At 27.8% G+C, this 5,000-nt stretch overlaps 4 non-coding genes across 4 annotated transcripts; 2 read left to right on the top strand and 2 right to left on the bottom strand.

The window, feature by feature from the left end:
- Nucleotides 1-637: 637 nt before the first annotated feature.
- TRNAT-GGU (transfer RNA threonine (anticodon GGU)) lies at nucleotides 638-709 on the bottom strand. Its single transcript has one exon. It is a non-coding gene; the product is annotated as a tRNA-Thr (tRNA).
- A 941-nt stretch (nucleotides 710-1,650) lies between these two features.
- On the top strand, nucleotides 1,651-1,734 carry TRNAY-GUA (transfer RNA tyrosine (anticodon GUA)). Its single transcript has one exon. It is a non-coding gene; the product is annotated as a tRNA-Tyr (tRNA).
- A 457-nt stretch (nucleotides 1,735-2,191) lies between these two features.
- On the top strand, nucleotides 2,192-2,265 carry TRNAD-GUC (transfer RNA aspartic acid (anticodon GUC)). Its single transcript has one exon. It is a non-coding gene; the product is annotated as a tRNA-Asp (tRNA).
- A 2,145-nt stretch (nucleotides 2,266-4,410) lies between these two features.
- On the bottom strand, nucleotides 4,411-4,481 carry TRNAC-GCA (transfer RNA cysteine (anticodon GCA)). Its single transcript has one exon. It is a non-coding gene; the product is annotated as a tRNA-Cys (tRNA).
- Nucleotides 4,482-5,000: the final 519 nt, after the last annotated feature.

The following is a 5,000-nucleotide window of genomic DNA, read 5'->3' on the forward strand; positions in this document are numbered from 1 at the left end:
TTCTATTTCATTTACAGTTTTTTCTTTAGTATTTCATTTTTTTTTATAAATACTATAATAAAAAGAAAAAACTGTAAATGAAAGTTTTTGTCTCATATATATGAATTGCTGGAAAAATATCGTACACATCGATATGAAAAGAAACTATTTGATATGTGAAGACATAATTTAATGTATTTTTCTATTATTTCTATAAGATTCTATCTAATCTTATAGAAATAATAGAAATTTATGGAAAAAAATATGTTTCATTTTAATTTTAAAAAAACTTGTTTGGTGGAACTTGAAATTCGTATTAAGGCCCTTCTGAGTAAAGAAAAGGCATAACCTTTTTTCTTAGTTCAGAAACAAGAAGATTTCATTGGAAATATTCAGAGATTCTTAGGGAGTCTAAACGAAAAAAGTCTTAAAAAGAAAAAAAATTGTTCGAATTGAATCTTTATCAAATTTGAATATCAGAATAGTAGATATAAATATAATTCAACGGGTTAGGTCCACTTACTTTTTTTTATTTTTCCATTATTGAATTTTACACTTTTTCTTTTTTATTACAAATAGAAACTTTTTCAAAATATCAAGAATCTTTTTATTCTTCCTTCAAATAGAAAGACTATTGCTTTTGAAAAAAAAAGTAAAAAGCCCCTTATCGGATTTGAACCGATGACTTACGCCTTACCATGGCGTTACTCTACCACTGAGTTAAAAGGGCCCTTTTTCTTTCTTTCAATTTCTAAATAAGGAACTAGCATGACTAGTACATATATTTGTTACTGTGTATACTTATTCTATAAATTTATATAAATTATTTCTATAAATTTATATAAATTATATAAATTAAATGATATAAATGGGATTAGAATACATGTACATCAATATCTATTATTTGTATAATGACTCATCAAAGAACAAAAAATTGGATTTACCTAGTGAATAGAATATAGTTAAAAAAAAGAATTGATTAAGATTGGATTTGATCCATATCAAATATATTATTTCAAAATGGATTCTTGAAGTCATTCTAATCATAACACTAAATTCTTTTTATTGATACATAAATGTACTCACAAAATAAAATATTTCATCGAAACATTGATAAAATCGAATCATTGATAAAATGGATTCAATATGTTCTGTCCCTAAACCAAATTTTTATTTTTTTATTGAAAAATTCTATTTTCCAAAGTTTTTTTTCTTAGTATTAGATATAAATCTACCTATCGAATCTTAGTATTAGTAATAAATGATAGAAATGAAGTTTTAACCTCTCGTCCTTTGCAACAAACGAATCATTCCTGTGAAGAATTTTCTCTTTATTGGAACATTACTTCTTTTTTTTTCTTATTATGACTGGAATAAAAAAATTTAGAAATATAAATGATTAATAAAAAATTTCTATGGAATTATGAAAGAACGAAAAATATTTTTTTTTATCGAATCATATCATTATATTGACAATTGCAAAAAACTGTTCATACTATGAACGTAGTATAATGGCGGTCGGGCAAGTATGCCCCCATCGTCTAGTGGTTCAGGACATCTCTCTTTCAAGGAGGCAGCGGGGATTCGACTTCCCCTGGGGGTAGGGTGTTACGAAAGGAAGTTGATCAAAAATTTTCAATAAAAACTGAAATGTATTCTTCCTATTGTGCTGGGTCGATGCCCGAGCGGTTAATGGGGACGGACTGTAAATTCGTTGGCAATATGTCTACGCTGGTTCAAATCCAGCTCGGCCCAAGAATTTGCCGATCCACTATGAAATTCTATAACCCATTTATAGTTCTCTGGAAATGACTGATGTGCTATGATACGGAAGAATCAAAATATTAAACATATCTAAGGTTATTTCTTTTTTTTCTGTATTCCATATTTCTTTCCACAAATTCAAAATCTTGTTAATAATCGGTATTCATGTCAAGATCTGTAAGTAGAAAATATAAGGAAAAATTGAAAAAAAAAATATTTTTTTTTCATTGATTCAATTTTCAATCGATTTGTTAATAGAATAAGAATAAGAAACGGATTACGAGTAATTTGTGTCGATCTCACTAAAGTGGATATCGATATACATATCAATATATAAAAAAATGCGCTTTTTTCATTTACAACAAAAAGGTTCGAATCCGAAATAGAAAAAGAAAAGGTTTGACAGAAACGGTCCGTAAAAATATTTATACAGTACACCCCTTTCCCTGGGATTGTAGTTCAATTGGTCAGAGCACCGCCCTGTCAAGGCGGAAGCTGCGGGTTCGAGCCCCGTCAATCCCGTTGGATATAAATCCAAAAAAATAAAAAATAAATTCCTTTTTTGTGTATTTGTAGGGAATCAAATTGATAAACAAAATTTTATTTGGGGCCCCCCCCTGCTTTTTCATTTGTTTCGCCGAAAAAGGAAGGAAAGGGATTTTGGACTTTCATCAAGAATAAATGTTTTTTTGTTTTATTTAGTATGGATAAAAGATCTTCCTATGTTATACTATTTCATGAGTTGATTTGATAGCTCAGATTTTGTGATTCATGATATTGATCCGATTTGATATCATTGAAATCCAATTTATACCATTGTTGAAAGATTGAACATTTCTATGGGATTAAATCCCGAATTTTTTTTTTAGAAATTTAAGAGAAATAGAACATAATAAAGATTATGGAAGTAAATATTCTCGCATTTATTGCTACTGCACTGTTTATTCTAGTTCCTACTGCTTTTTTACTTATAATTTATGTAAAAACGGTAAGTAAAAGTGACTAATTTCACTGAAATATGATTTCTTCATTTTTATGAATGATTTAAAAAAATGATCGTACAATCAGCGTAATCCAGATAGTAGAAATCAATTTGATTTCTACTATCTGAGAATTGCGTCCAATTTTTTTTTTCAGATTCTTTTTACAAACAATTCCGGTATCTTAGGAAAAAAAGGGGGTAAAAAAACAGGAATGGTTATTACACGGTCCGCCATTTTCCATATATATATATATCTATATAACCAGGTTAAGCGTCAGTTCATCGAAATAGAAATTTTAAGAAAAATTTGATTGGAATAGGAATCCATTTCTTCTTCTTTTTGATTCCCTTGTTTTTCTCAAAATAGGAATATGGGAATAATGAAAATATTTGTTTGATTGAAAGAGTATTTTCAATTCCTATAAGATACATAGAATACATTACACTACTAAAATATAATAGAATCAAGATAGATTTTCTATTTGAACTCAATTAATTAGTATTAGTTTAAATGAAATATTTTCATTCAATAGTTTCGAAATTCAAAAATTCAGGTAGAAATCAACAAGGTTACTTGGATCCCTTAACTCAATTTTTAGTATCCCTATAGCCCACTTCTTCCCCATACTACGAGGGAAAGGGAAAATGAAAAAACTACCATTAAAGCAGCCCAAGCAATACTTACTATATCCATGTAAATTTTGTCTCCTATCTCTATAAATATGAAGGAACTATTTCATTATTTTTTCAAATTTTTTATTCTATTCTTTTTTTTGTATTATTCGCTAAAAATACTATACTATAATAGTGGAATTGCTATTACAGAGTCAAAAAAAGGATTCTGGGCTAACATCATTCACGAAAAACAAGAATTCATTCTATTTATTAGTTATTAGAACATCTAAAAAGTTTTTTTTGATTATTTTTAGTAAAATCATAAAACATTAAACATAAAAAAATTATAGGAAGTTATAAGTCAATGAATGTTACTACCAGGTGGGAATATTAAGATTTCTCTTTTATCATTTCCTTAAGGATTTCATAAAAAAAGAATCAAGACAGATTCATTTGCATACTTATACTCTTCTTTCTATTTGAAATAGTCCCTTAAATGTCTCCCAATTCGTTCTCTAAAATAATTAAAAAAACTTTTTTTCTTTTCTATTCGATTTTAGAATCAAAACTTTTTAATTTTATTAGAATATAGAATATGAAAATCTAAAGAATACTTTTTTTGAATATTACGAAAGCGAATTAGCTAAATTAAAGCTATTAAATAGAATTGATCTAAATAAATAATATTGATAAAATGTGGAAGCACTCATAAACTTTAAATTAGTCTGTATAGAAGGTTTTTCTTCTGCCTTTTCTCTACCTAAAAATGGACTTTCCTATCCGACTTATTCTTAATCCAATCTAATAAAAGACCCAGTCAGGAGACAGACACTACAATAGTTGTGTAGTGAACGAACTATCATTTCTAAATTTATGGATTCCTTTTCACTACTAGAATCTTTCCTTGAATTCGAGACAAAAATATTTACAACATTTTTTAAGCTACTGATGCTTATAATTTCGAATCAAACGCAATTCTCAAGACTCCTTTTCCCTCGCTTGCTTCTGTTGGAAAAAAAGTTTTCTAAAAAAACGTAATATAATCTTTCATTTACAGTTTCTTATCGATCAGGCGACACCCGGATTTGAACTGGGGAAAAAGGATTTGCAGTCCCCCGCCTTACCACTCGGCCATGCCGCCAATAAAAATATAGATATGAAGTTTTTGAGAATACTCCCCCCTTTTCTTTCTATTGAAAAATTGAAAAACAATCTTGAGACAAATCGCAACCGTTAACTATTCTTTTATGAATTATTCTTGAATATTTGAATAGAAATTTTTTTTTCTTAATGAGATCAGAAAATAAAAATTGATACATAACCAATCAATATTGCTTTTTTTTTTAACTTTGTTCATTCTAATTATAACAGCAACTTTCAATATATGTAAACCCTAGAATATCAATTTGATCTGTTACACAGATATTATCTAATCGAGTATCTTATCCATATCTATATAGATATAGAATACCAATACTATACGGTATTTTCAAGAAATTATCGTGCTTATTCTCTTTTTTTACAATTTTCAATAGAAAATTTGTAAAAATTCACACAACATGTTATGTGTTTGTTATCCTGAACAAATATGACTGCAATAAAGTTAGAGACAGATCTATAGCTGCAGTTAAATATATGCATGTTTCAAAAATACAAGCCT

Source organism: Vigna unguiculata, unplaced genomic scaffold (genome assembly GCF_037176805.1).
Source record: "Vigna unguiculata cultivar grain cowpea cultivar isolate G323 ecotype 2 unplaced genomic scaffold, ASM3717680v1 ptg000312l, whole genome shotgun sequence".
NCBI classification, from domain to species: domain Eukaryota; kingdom Viridiplantae; phylum Streptophyta; class Magnoliopsida; order Fabales; family Fabaceae; genus Vigna; species Vigna unguiculata.